Source organism: Ochotona princeps, chromosome 1, assembly GCF_030435755.1.
Source record: "Ochotona princeps isolate mOchPri1 chromosome 1, mOchPri1.hap1, whole genome shotgun sequence".
In the NCBI taxonomy this organism is placed as follows: Eukaryota; Metazoa; Chordata; class Mammalia; order Lagomorpha; family Ochotonidae; genus Ochotona; species Ochotona princeps.
Window position 1 is genome coordinate 159,696,063 of NC_080832.1, and position 14,915 is coordinate 159,710,977.

The window sequence follows — 14,915 nt, forward strand, 5'->3', positions numbered from 1 at the left end:
AGTTTCTTAATGTTGTCCTTGAAGGTGCTTACTACTGTGTTTGGCTGTTGACATTTTACAAATCTAGAAGCTGGATTTTACATATTTTATATTTGCATATATCGTTGCAGAATTCAGAAGTATGAACAAAATGTCGTGGGCCAATTTCCTTAAATATGTGTTGTTGTTTTATGTCTGGAACCTTCCAAATTCTCCCCTTGGTCTCCATAAAATAATAAAATATTTTGTTACTATTTGCTGAAGTGAGGTACTGTACCAAGTGGCTCTCCTAGCTTGACACTATGATTTTATATAGGTAGTTACTAGTGTTTGCTGTATCTATGTTGGGCAAAACTTCACAGAGATTGTGAAAAATACAAAACAAGAATGCTAATGACAAGAATTTCTCATGAGAAGACTTATTCTCTTCATCCTTGTAGTCATTCCTTTTAGAAATTTCTTCTTTGTCTCCAGTTACTCCAGCATTTGTGCATGATGAATTCTCTCCTTTAGAGCAATCTTTTGTTAACTTCATACCAGGTTCCCTCCACCTTGTTGAAGATTCTCAGACATATTGTTAGTTACAACTCCCTTCTAAGTTTCAAACTATGTAATCCAGTAACAGATTTAATGCCCCCCAGATGAATGACCCAAGGATAAATCTAAAATCCAGTAAGACCCAAGCACAATTCCTTGACACGTATGATCTAGTTAGTTGGCATGAGAATTCTACCTAGATCACTAAATGTAACATTTATACCCTTATCATCTCTTCTGTGTGATACTATCGTTCATTTTGAATTATAGAAGTCCCAATTCAGTTTTTCTACACTTTTCCATGTTTCCTAGACTTTTCTCACATTTTATAAAATCTGGTTGATTCTATTTTCTTCATTTTCTTCCCTCTTCAGTATCCCGTTTGCTACTGCATAGGAGGGAGTCTTCAGACAGCTCTTGGAAAGGACAAGCGATGAGAAAAAAATTAAGAATTCCAAAAAGGTTAATCAAAAATTATCATTTTAAAAATTCCTATTTATTGATTTTATTCATGGAAAGAGAGAGAAGGAAGGAGAGAGAGAGAGACAGAGACAGAGAGACAGAGAGACAGAGAGACAGAGAGAGACTTTGTATTTGATGGTTTATCCCTGAAAAGGTTGCAAAAGCCTGGGCTGGGTCAGGCACCCACCCAAGGAAGAACCGCTTGTGTAGCCTGGTTCTTCTAGCATTCAATGCACAATACAAGAATTACCGGTTTATGCTTCTCTCTTTCTACACTGAAAACTCTCTCGTGAAGTGAGAACAGTAGCTTCCTCATTCGTATGTCCTTGACCTCTTTATTTCTATAATCCAGCTCCTGTTTACTGTGTAAAAAGGAATGCTTATAGGAATTGGTGAATAACTGAACATGTTTAATGAACATATATCTCATCCTTTCCTCTTCCTGAAACAGACTTAAACATCAGCCTTTTAGAAAGTTCCAGCTGGGCACTGGGCCTAGTGCGATGGGGTAATGGTTAAGGTCCTCACCTTGGAGGCACCCGGGATCTTATATGGGCGCCAGTTCTAATCCCAGCGGCTCCACTTCCCATCCAGTTCCCTGCCTGTGGCCTGGGAAAAGCAGTCCAGGACGGCCCAAAGCCTTGGGACCCTGCACCCGCTTGGGAGACCCGGAAAGGGGTTCCTGGCTCCTGACTTCTGATTGGCTCAGCACTGGCCATTGCAGCCACTTGGGGAGTGAATCATCAGACAGGGGATCTTCCTCTCTGTCTCTCCTCCTCTCTGTATACTTGCCTTTCCAATTATAAATAAAGAAATAAAGAAATAAATCTTCAAAAAAAGTTCCACATGGGCACTAATAATGTGATTAATGTAGCTTGAATTCTGCTTAATTAGTAGTTAAGATGTAACATTATAATGAACATTGCCAAGACTACTGTTTCTAATTTGAACCAAAGCATATACTAATTTTTTCTTAATGTTTTATTTATTTATTTATTTTCATATGCTAATTTTGATTTACTATTTCTCTTTAAATAATCATGGACTACAAAGTCGCTAATTGTAAATTCCCAAAACCACTGAAATTATCCTCCCTTAAAAAAAAAAAGAAAAGCAAAGATTACTTTCTTCTGAGGTTGAGTTCAGTGTCTTTACAAAATCCGGAGTGAGTAGAATGGATTTATTTCATTGTTTTACCATATGGGAGCTTATGAACTTGGAGGTAATCTGAAGTTTTTACATTACAATTGTGTGGAACAATAGCATTCAGACACAGCAGAGGAAAACAGAACTGTCCATGTTGGACGAAGTCTGTTGGCAAAGAAGGAGGGAGCGTGCAGGATGAAGAGGCTGAAAGAATGAGCTGGAGAGGAGCTGACATAGCTGACATGTAGATGCTTGTAGCAGCAAAGGATGAGGTGAAAGCATTTACATTTAGAATGTATGCCCTTTGTAAAATGATGTTCAAAAGAGAAGAATTCAAACCTTGTGCTGTTTATAATTCCATCAGTGAATTTTCAAATGAATCAAAGAAATGACAATGTGTTTAGATGGAATTGTTAAAATGCAATCAAAAGCCTTGGGGCCTTCAGAAACACTTTGCCTAAGATTAATATTTTTGTTGTTGTTGTTAAAATGCAGTTAGTTTGGCTAAGATGCATTTTAAGAAGCTCATATATCGAGATGGACGATGGGCATTCCTTTTACAAGATGAATAGGCTTAGTCTTCATCAGGCGAAGAGGCTAATGAAAATCATCCGAAAACTGTAGAACACCTGCTATTTCTTCTCATTGGTGTTAGGATTGCTCAGCATATCCAAACATTCCAAGACACGAGTGGATAGTATGCATATTCATTTTATTTCTTGTTCTCGTCATGGTCTGAGTATTTGTACGAGGAATGCTTGCTTCTCATTATGATTAGTTATTACAAATTATTTCTCTTAAGTTGGCTTCTCATTGCTTGTTTAGTTTATTTCAATAGGAAATGAGGTTTACCTGCCTGTTGAATAATATACATTGCAATCTTTAGATATCAAGTTGCTTTAATGGAGAACAATCATACTATCTAAAATACCAAGTTAACAATGGAAAAGAAATTTTAATACAAAAGTATATTCAAATAAGCAGTCAGAATTCTTGTGCTTTAAAAATTGCTTGAGATGTTTGCCACAGTGCTAGCTATTAAGCAAATGCCTCCCATTTTATGAACTTGGAAAAAAATTGCCCCCATAAATGGACACTTTATAAAATGCTTAATTTCCTTTTATTAAATTGATGAATGCAAATGCACAGAATGCATTTACAGTCTGATGAAAATTCAGGATTATTGCATTTTATTATTTTTATACTGTTCATACATGCAATTTTTCACTTGTTCCGTGAGAGCCAGATGAGAATTTCAAAGTATTTTAGCCATTTGTATAAGGAAAAGGTCACTTTCACCAGTCAAAAAAGACATCATTTTATTAGACTAATTTGCCTACATGCAAATTTTGTCATTTTTACCTCATTAACTATTTATCATGGTGTAAAAATATATATTCATGAAGGGGCAGCTCACAGCCTGATGGAGCTGGAACTAATATTTTGCAACTCTAATGATTTTTTGCATCCTTAATTAGATAGCAGAAGGTTGATATGATTAGGTCAGGATGTAGTGTTTTTCATTAAAATACATTTTAGACGCTGTATTCATAATCTGCCCTTGCAATTAAATAATGAGCCTATGAATTTAATATTATCGACCCAATTATTATCCCATGCAAACGTATATCTTTAATAAATTTGTGCCGTAGGATCTTGATTAGTAACAGTAAGGATGATATTTCTAAGTACATGGATTGAATTGCTATGGTTAAACCTACGTAACGTTTCAAACATATCAGGAAGCAAATCTTCCAAGTCTAGGCATTTAATTCCAAAATGTGCCTTACGATTTGTTGAAGACTAATTTACATTGTAATTATTTTCTTAAAGAAACTACCACTTTAAAATGGGCGGTTGAAGCTCATAAAAATAGCAGGGTATTAAGTCAAGATGGAAAATTGAAGCAGGTTGTGCGTCCTGGGACAATGGTGTGTACATTTAGAGATCCACCCAAGAGCAAAATTGGAAAACATAAAACCTAACACGTCTGTTTGTGTATTACCCAAGAACAGCCATGTACAATTAACAGAGATCATTATTTTTGCTGCAAGTTACAAATGCTTTTGTTAGTAGATAGCTGAGACTCTGTAAAGGAACTGCCCATTTCTCGCCATCTATGTATATAGAGAAACAAGGACACGCGAGAAGCAAACCCTTTCCTCTTTTGTAAGTGTTGTCCTCTTGTCTGTTATTTTTTATGGCTCACGACTGCAATAACAGCAGGTGTTGAGATTTGTAGCTCCTTCTCAGTGAAATTCTATTGTGAAGGTTATGCATATTTTCTGATGTTTAAATAACAGTAGCTAATTAAAAAAAAGTGAACACATCCTTAGTAATGAATTACAGGGACAAGTAAGAGTGTGCATTCTTTTCTGTACAGCATAGTGCAAATGATATCTCAGAATGATTGCCGAATTCTCAGGCAACAGTGGCTATTTCTATCCTAAGTATATGATTGGAGTAAGGGGAGAAGCTAGAATTGCCATTATGAAAGGCAGGATAGTAGTCTAGCAAATAAAATTGAAGGATGTAAATGAGGATTGAGAACTGAGAGACTTATATTTTCTCATGTGAAAAGAGACAGCAAATACAAGGGTGATTCTAAAACTTCATGGGAAATGGAGTTAGTTGTTAATTTTATGTTGGTACAAAAAAGTGACATGCATATGAAGTGGTTTCCAAATGTGCAAAGAAATCTACGTTATAAAAAAGTAATGCTTGAGTTCCCATGAATTCTTTTGGACTTTCACTTTTAAATATTTTAAAATATTTTTTAATATATTCAAATATATTTTAAAAATAGTTTTTTAAAATATTTAAATATTTTAAAAAATTTTTAAACATGCAGTATTCAGCTAAGTTTCTTTTTTTTTAAATGGATAAATTTATAAACTGAAAGCAGTTTGTTTTGATTAAAAACAAAGGGCAAAACGTGAAGATCATCCAAGACAGGTAGATGGAGAACTGGAAATTGAGCACTAGGAAGAGCCCTGTATTTCTCACGGACAATGAGAAGTTTTAATGCAAAGAAGTAACTCATTCATATAAGACTGAGTTGTATTTGTGTTGAGCTCTTATGAATCTATTTGATTTTAAAGCTCTACTGAAAACTTTTACCTCTTGGGAGGTAAATAGATCTACATAGTGGTGAATATATCATTCTTTCTTCCTTCGTTAAAAGTTGTGTTTATTTATCAAAATGTTTAAATCATGCACAGAGTTTCTAGCTATCAATTCAATTCACTCCCTCAGTCATTGTACGTATTGAATTCTATGAGTTATCAAGTACTCATCAACCCAACTTTCATGAGAATGATGGGCCCAAGGCATGTTACAAAGTTGATGGGGATTTGCAAGCAGGTAAATAAAAAGTCAAATTGGGCCCAGAGAAATCTGAAATTAAGAGTGGAATATGGGGGCATGTGTCCCTGGAAGCCACAAGTCAAGACTGATCCTGAAATGATGAGAAGGTGGTGACCATGAAACAAAGAACTATTGACAGTCACTGTTTCAAGTCCACATACAGGTTGCTTTGGTTGTAGAATATTCACAACAATAACTTAACTCATTCAGAACAGAGGCACTTCTGAATTAGCAAAGGGATAAAAGGAGGACCCACAGAGGCACGAGGCTTAACACGATTAGTATCCTGATGAGATCTTGGTGGAACTTTATACTCTTCATCTATGGAGGCTCCCACCTCTGAACCAACTGAAAGGCCTTGAAACTAAACGCCAGACACTTAATTCAGTGTCCACAAATAACAAATGAACATCTTGGACTCCTGAACAGAATTCTGAATAGAATGAATAGTGAAACTTTATTATGAAAAGGACAGAAGTAACAAACTGGCCAGGTCAGTGAACTGCTTATTAATGTGAAGTCATTGAAGTATGGAAAAATAATGTTTATTTTATTCATTAAAGGATACATTTTATATCCCCAAAAATACAAGGATTAAGCAATATGACTTTAATGATCTTATACAAAGAGGTTTCAATTCAGTTACAAAATGTCTATTCTGAACTAAGTATGGGCTGTAATTAGAACTCCTCTAATGTTACACAAACTCCAATTCAGATATAATTAATAGATTGATAATGACTCAATTTGAATATAAATCTTAGCATACATAAAAATAAATATACAAAATATATGAGAACATGAATGGATATTTCTCTTTGGCTTTGTTTTTAATTATGATAAGCAAACAGGAAAACGTTCTGTCTTAAGAGTGTAGTCTTAATTCATTGATACAGATGTCTCCCTTGACTTGTTTCTTCTTTTAAATACCTAAACTTCTGTGATGTCTGTTTATACTTACCCTCTATAATGTTGAACTTCTGAAAAGGCCTTTGGCCAGAAATTGATTACTTCTATAAAATGAAAATGATAGACAATAAGTAAAGGAAATAATAAGCAGAACATTTCTGGAGACACCACAGATGTTTGGATTGACAAAGGTCTATTATATTTTGTTAAGTACTTCCCCCTTAATTCTGAAATGATTTTTATTTGAAGTTAAGTGTAATCCATATGTTTTTGATTCATTAGCACTCAGTTTGTTAGCATCCCGTTATTACTATGCTCTATACAAACCTTTTCATCTTTTTTATAAGCTTATTTTCCTCAGACACAGGAAGTAAAGTTTTTCTGAGAGTAAACAAACTTTGACTCAAAGAGACATGAGAGGGTTTTGTTTGTAACACAGTACCTATTAGCCCTGAAGTGCTTCTGTACTGTATAGGCAAAGTTCTTTGCTGGAGTTTCCAAAGTATCATATATACATTTTTTTAATTAACTGACACACAATATGCAGCTTGCTGGCTTATTATTTGATAACGTTTTCTATCTTTCATTAATTTCTTTTCATGATGAAATAGCTGACTATTAGCATATTAATGAATAGGTCATTAGTGATAGTTACTCTGTTTCCATCTAATTATTTATTATTCTTAATAATTCAAGAGCTACTTATCTCAATAATTACATGGGAGGAGATGAAATGTAATGTAAAACACTAAACAATGTCCTCCTCTTATCCTCTTTGGAAGCACAATGTTTATTCACAGGAAGAACAAACCACTTTCCCACTTTCTGCTAACATTGCTCGTTTAGACTCAGACCATCATGCGTTATAACTGTGGCTCTTCCTGCCACCAGCTCACGTTTGCTCATGGGCTTAGTGCTAGGGGGCATTCTTTAGGCTTTTAAGATAGTAACCCACCAAAAATGTCACCACAGTTGCCAAGACAACTCATTGGTTTGATTCTTTGAATTCACATTTTCAATAGATGGGTCAAGGAGGGGAAAAAAAAGAGTTTAGAATCTGTCTTGTTTTCTTAGAAACAGAGGAAGGGGGACATGGATCCCCTCACCTTTCCCAGCAGTTTCCAGACAATTTCTATGGTGGCTAATTCCATTGTCAAACAAAATTGATTATGTTGGTATTATTCTCAGTTTACAAATGACAAAGCTTGCCATTCCAGGACCAACCACTCTGCAGAAACCTTGTAAGCAACAGGAAAAGTAACACTTGCCAAAGCCATGCCCCTCCTCAAGTGTTTGAGCTGTGACGATCTGTCTGCAACATTCTGACTTCATTATTTATTTTGATGCCAAAAGGAAAGAAAACCTTGTTGTAGCAATGCATTGGCCGGTGTGTGCAGTTATCACACTGTTCCACTGGATGGGATTCAGTTGGTCATTCTCTCTGCCCACAATTTCCCCTTTCCAATTAGAAATGCAGTTTGGTTTCCCTTGTCAAGGGCCAAGAGCAGCAGTTGTGGTTTCTGCTTTGATGAGGTTCTAAAACACAACTAAGTGGCTGTGACTGTCCCTGCCTCTCAGTTGGCAGGCACAGAGTCATCATGCCATGCTCCCAGCCACACAGACACCATCCATGCTCAGTTCCTGGCTTTCAGGAGGCTCCCTTGGGTGCTGCTCAAGCCAACTATTGTGGAAGCTGCTACTGGCATTTGACAGCCTGTGATGAGGTCAGCACCTGGAATTCTGCTCTCTGGAATTAGACGTCTGCCTAGGTTTCGCACGAAGTTTATTTCTATGTTTGTGATAAATACTTTATGATTAATGAAATAAAATTCTGCACTGTTCAAAGGCTTGGTCATTCAGAACTACCTTTATATTCTTGATTTTTCACATTTAGTGGCTATTTTCATCCTCGCAGTATTCTGCCTGTCTCAGTAAAATAAGCAAGGTCAAGTTTGTGAGTAGCCGGCTGACTTTTGTCATGAAAGACATGGCATTGAGTTTTGTTGGCTTTTTAAAGGAGAAATTTCTTAATTTATTTTTTTAAACTAAGCCTGCAGTTTTCTTTTAAATTTTTAACTGATGCTTTTGGATACTGCAAATGCAAAGTAAAGGTCGTGGAAATTAATGTAGTTGGTTTCAGGGGTCAGTGAGGTACCACAGCAGGTTAAATCATGACTTGGAATGTTAGCATCCTGCATCCAAGACCTGGATGGTCTTTGGATGGATCATTGCTATTCTTCCAGTGCAGCCTTCTGCTGATGGACCTGGGAAGGCAGCAGGGAGTGGCTCTACTGTTTGGGCCTCTGCCATTCTTGTGGGAGACGCAGATGGCGTTCCTGACTCCTGACTTCAGGTGGACCAAGGCTGCTGGGAGAGTGAACCAGCAGATGCAAAATTGTCCCGTCTTTTCCTGCTTCACTGTCACTTGCACTTCCTAATATATATATCTATATATATCTATATATATCTATATTATATATAGATATATGTATATATATATCATTATGTATTTGTGTATATATATGTATGAAGAATTGACTTCAAACTCCAGGTAGCGTACATGAGAAATTTATAATCATCTTATTGAATATTAAAAATTTAAAAACCTGATTCACACTATTTGCATATTCACTTAAATTCTGCATATATATGTATGCATATATATTAAAGATATTTTTACCTTGCAATTCAATTGGTCCTATTTCACTGTCACATATTAAAAGTCAAATTCTCTTTTGAAGATTTATGCATTTATAGATTCAGGTTGGTATAGATCTTACTTCATGATTTTAGAATACGTTTCCCTCTTTCAGTGATTTAAACAGACTTGAATTGCTTTGTGCAGGTGTAACCCCTGTGCTATCATGTTCATGCACACCAAGTACCCAGCTCAGTAGCTTCTACCTTGTCCAACAGGTCCTGCAGCCATCACTATAAGCTAGGGTTAGGATATTGCCATCATGCCAATTATTCTCATAGGAATGGAAAATTTATTTATTTGTTTTTAATTTCACTTCTTTTTATTATTATCATTATATCATACAATTCCCTGCCCCCTCACTGAGTTCCCCTATATCATTACTATAGTATAGTTCTTCATACGCAGTCATATGTCCATCATGTGGGCATGGACAATGGCAGAGAGTCCAGCATCCTATTGTCAAGATATAGTAAACATTTTCAGTGGGAGACCATCTTTGTCTGGAAGTAGAGATGCATACTGCATTGTATCCTCACATCTGGATATATGACAGTCTCCATCACAGTTATTATAAATCCCCTTAAATAGAAAGCCACAAAACAAAGTCAACAACAGGAAAAAAATAGAAATTAGCAACACCATGAAGTTAAACAACATGATACTGAATGACTAATGTGTCACTAAAGAAAAAAAGAAACTCAAGAACCTTCTTGAAGAAAATGATGCTGAGTCATTGAAGAATTTAATCAAAGAAAGTGTTTTGAAGAGATGAAACTAACAAAAAAATCAAAATTCATGAGATATAGTTTCCACTGATCTTTGTTGGTGAAATATGTTTCCTGTAGGCAACAAATAGATGGGCTTTGCTTTTTAATCCAGTCTACAAATCTGCAACTTTGCTGATGAGTTTAAGCCATTTACATTCAGGGTGAATATGGATGGGTGGTAATTTGGTTCTGTCGGTTTACCAATGGGTTGTTCGTTGATTTAGTTTTCCGTTATTTTACTGGGATGTTCTTTGCATCTGCCATTTCTTTTGGTGGACACTATTATTTTTCTCTGTCAAGAGAACATCTTTAAGTATCCTTTGTAGGATATGTTTGGAAGAGGCATAATCTAACTTTTCTTTACTGTGGAAGAATTTTATTTCATCTTCAAATACAAAGGAAAGTTTTACTGAGTATTTTATCCTGGGCCGACAATTTTTTCTCTTTTACAATCTGGAATATGTTGCTCCATTCTCTTCTGGCCTGTAGAGTTTCCTGTGAGAGGTCTCCTGTGAGTTTAATCAAAATTCCTTTATACTTTATATATTAGTTGATTTTTTTTCACATGCACATTTAAGGATCTTTTCCTTATATTTGATTGAAGAGAGCTTGATTGTCGTGTGTTGTGGTGAAGATGGTTTTTGGTCAGCCTGTTGGGAGTTCTGTGCTCCTCCTGCATATTGTTTCTCAATTCTTTCTCTAGATTAGGGAAATTTTCCCTTATTATTTCATTGAATACATCTTTAATCTCAGTTTCTCTTTCTGCACCTTCTGGGACTCCCATAATTCTTATATTTGGCCTTTCAATGGTGTCTTTCAGTTCTTGAATACTTTTTTTGGCCTGATCCAGCTCTGCTTCCAGCTTTTTGCTTGTTTCCCCCTCGTGACAGGAAATCTCTTCCAATTCTGAGATTCTTTCTTCTGCCTCCTTCATTCTATCTTGGAGACTCTCCACTGTACTTTTAATTTGCTACACTGTAGTCTTCATTTCTGATATATCAGCTTTGATCTGATTCATTTCCAGTATGACATACTCCTTAAATTCCTTGAATGCCTACTTTAAGTATTTCTCATTTTTGATAAGAAGTGTCATATCAAGTGTTTCGAATTTGTATCCCTCATTTTCTCGATGTCTCCCTCAGTTAACTCTGAGGTTGGCCAAGGCTTTTGCTCCTTTGCAGGTGAGTCTTCAGTAATATTCATTGTGTCTCAGTCTCTTCTTTTGCTCTTGTCCATTGTACTTCTGGTTATCAGGTTCTTCTCCTTGGGGGAGGTTTCTAAGCTCTGTCACCCACAGGTCTGCAATTTGATTTTACTTATTGCAGTTGTCACCCAGTTCTTTGTTTGTTGTCATTTGTGCCACTCACTCCAGCGAGTTCCAGGTCTGGGTTCTTACGTGAGACTTCCACCATGGTCTCCATAGCCTTAGCTCCTGGTTCACTACTCTCCACCTCCTGTGATCCCGTGCTGAGGCTGTACAACCTTTGTCTGTACAACCTTTCTCCCAGTTCTGGTTTGAGCAGGTCCCAGGATTAGGGAGACACCAGGTGTCGTATATAGCTAAGTTGTTGGTGATAGTGATCCTGCCAGAACCAGTTGGCCGTTAGGTCTGAGAGCCACACAGACCTATTTTGACCAGTACCATGCCATAGTTGGTATTATTTTCCTTTGGGATCAGTGCAATGCTTGAGCTCAGTGAGTTCTTGCCAAGCTTAGAGCATGCACAGCTCACTATTGTCCCTGCAGTATTAAAGTTCTTTCACACTGTATAAGATGGCACCTGATCTGCCATTACTAGAGTTCTTGATATGCTGACCATCAGGTGTGAGGGCTACCAGGGCCAATCTTGGGTAGAACCTGTAGGATGCCACGTTGTTGCAGTTTACTGTGCAAGAAATGTGTTCACACCAAGCTGAGCTTATGCACAGTACTATCCATTAGCCTTTGCCTCCTTAAACAAATGGTGCTAGATACAGCTCTAGAGGGCAGACTGGGTTGTGAAATCCACTTTGTTTATGCACTGCCCCTCTGGGATCTGCCATTCTGTCTCTGCTCCTGGTCAAATCAAACAGACCAGCAGGAAGGGCAGTTCTTTGGGTTCATCTTCTGAATCCCAGTGAAAGTCCCTTCCAACCTGGTTGCTGCTGTAGTTATGGCTGCCGGTGGAGTTCAGATTGCCACTTGCTGAATCCTGCTGGGGTATCAGTCTCTGCAACACCACAGCAGTGTGTCTGCTGCTTTCCTGTGTCTGTCAATCTCCAGGTACTCCTCTGCTGTTGTTCTGTCCTTCTATTTCCTGGAATGTGCCCTCTCTGCTTCACACTGCTAATATTTCTCCATCTGTTTAAACATATCCTTACCCTATTCTGCCATCTTGGTTCTGGAACAGAAACTTTTAAGCAAGTTGAGACTGTGGATAATGCATGCAAGTTGAGACTGTGGATAATACATTCTGTACTATTTGTTTATGAAACAAATATTGATTTGCAAAGTCCTCTCACAAGCCCAAACACTTGCTTTTCTTCAAACAGAACTCACATTTCCATTTTTTTTTATTATTATTATTATTGGAAAGCCGGATATACAGAGAGGAGGAGAGACAGAGAGGAAGAACTTCCATCCGATGATTCACTCCCCAAGTGAGCCACAACGGGCCGATGCGCGCCGATCCAAAGCCGGGAACCAGGAAATTCTTCCGGGTCTCCCACGCAGGTGCAGGGTCCCAAAGCCTTGGGCCGTCCTCAACTGCTTTCCCAGGCCACCAGCAGGGAGCTGGATGGGAAGTGGAGCTGCTGGGATTAGAACCGGCGCCCATATGGGATCCCAGGGCTTTCAAGGCGAGGACTTTTAGCCGCTAGGCCACGCCGCCGGGCCCTCACATTTCCATTTTTAAGGTCTTACAGCCTTACTTGGTTTTGAAATCCTTCTTTCTTTCTTTTTTTTTTTATCTATTTTATTGTATTGTTGTTGAAAATCTTTACATAGTTAATTACAGTTAAAGGAAAAAGAAGAAAAAAAAAGAAAAAAAAGATTCAGGGGGATAGGAAAGTGGGTAATGCTATTATGTCAATATTGTTTCCATCGTGTATCTGAGGTAAAGGGGGATATTGAGGGAGAAGCCCCACCCGGTTTCCCGCCCACCCCAAGTCCCGGATGTGGGGTATGCTCTGAGATATGTGCTCAAGTGGTGTTAATAGTTCTCCAGTTATGAATCGCTGCCAGTTTCACTCAATGAGGTCGTCTTTCTTAACCTTGTCCCAGAAAAATCCTCCACAGGCACCAGGTGTCTGTTTTGCACCTGGGCCACTCATCGCTCTCTGGGATATGCCTGGTGATTCCCACAGCACCATCTTCTCTAATTCCACGTATTCAGAGCCACTAACAACTTTTTATTGATCATAATCTGATTGCAGTTTGAAATTTCCACTGAATGCTGTTTGATATTGAACAACTCCTCATTTTCTCTTTTTCCTTCCCGTTTCATCCCAAGCCATACAGTTTCCTTCCAATGCTAGGGTTGGAACTCTGTTGTGCTAACTATTAAATACAGCGAACTTGAACTGTGTATACTTGCAGAGAAGGCAGTTTTCAAGTGAATAAGTCATTGCTGACTGTCCTCTTGTCTGGATGGACTACACAGAAAGAAGTCACCCAAACATTCCCACGCGCTATCTGGCAGATTCCTTGGACATTGAAGTATACACTGCTGCTCCCTCACACCTTTTAAATGATCTGAAAATTACCCTGACTATTTGAGTTATCTGGAATTTATGAATAGATAAATAGTCCTCTATAAACACATGATATGTATTTCTTTTCCTTTTTTTTTCTAATTTTGAAGAATATAAGCAATCAGGCTCCCCGAGACAATTTTTTTGAGGGATGGTAAGAAGTCCCTTTACTGACAGTGGAATGTAGTGGCACCAGCATCCCATATGGCTGCTAGTCCAAGACCTTGCTGCCCCGTTTCTGATTCAGCTTCCTGCTGATGGCTTGAGCCACTGTACCCATGTGGAAAGCCTAGCAGAAGTTCCTGACTTCGCTTTCCCGGCTCCTGGCTCTTGGCTCCTGGCTACTTGTAGACGTGTTATTTTTCTTATTGCTTCATAAAGGACAACGTTTGAAGTGGCATTTGGGGTAAGTCAAGAAGCATGGCAGACTTCGGTCACTTGCTTTGGGAAGCAAATTTATTGCACAAACACTTTGGCATTGGTGTGTGAAGCAGCCATATTTGAAGCACTCTCTTAAAATATTTGAAGTCTTGCTTTCCTTTCTCAGTTAAATAAATATTCATTATAATGATAAACTGCTCTTTGTTTCTTTAAATTTGGTTGGCAAAGAGACAGAGTGACTGATTGGTTGGTAGGAGGTCAATGACAGATTGAGAGATGTTTGATAGTGAATGAGAGGGTGAGAGAGAGACAGAAAGAGATTCTATTTCCCAGTTTACTCTTGTAATGTCTCAGTAACGAGGCCCTGGACAGGTAGAAGTCAAAGACTGGGAACCCAATTCAGGTCTCTAACTCAAGCACAAGGAACACAAGTATTTGAGCCACTACCTTTGAAGATCTGCGTCGGTGGGAAGCTAGAATTTGGAGTTGGAACTGGGAATCGAGCTCAAGCATTCTGCTGGAGTCTGTGGCTGTTTAATGTCTTTGCTAAATGTCCTCACTCTCAGCACGTTTTAAAAGTTACACATCAATTTTTGAGCAACAGGTACAGCCCTGCCGTAGTGTGTTAACTAGAATAGACCCACTGAAACAGTAAGCATTTGACTGACCTTATTTTAATTTAAAAAGTCAAATGTTAATGCTTGTTTGTCTTATTTATCAAAATTGATTCATTCTATAATTATAATTATATATGATTAATAGCAATGCAAGAAAAAAAACAGTAATTCTCTCTGAAAGGAAAAAGGTAAAGTTAATTAATAATTGCGGCATTCAGCCATTCCATTTTTCCCACTTTCTCTGTCGTCTGTTCTGTTTTAAAAGGTGAGACTTCATTTGGTCATTCTCCTTAAGCCATTTGATACAAATGAAGGTGAT

General features: G+C 37.7%; 1 protein-coding gene across 1 annotated transcript in view; it reads left to right on the top strand.

Moving 5' to 3' along the window:
* Positions 1–14,915, top strand: part of LOC101532567 (uncharacterized) — a 253,999-nt gene that overhangs the window by 209,444 nt on the left and 29,640 nt on the right. The window lies entirely within an intron of this gene.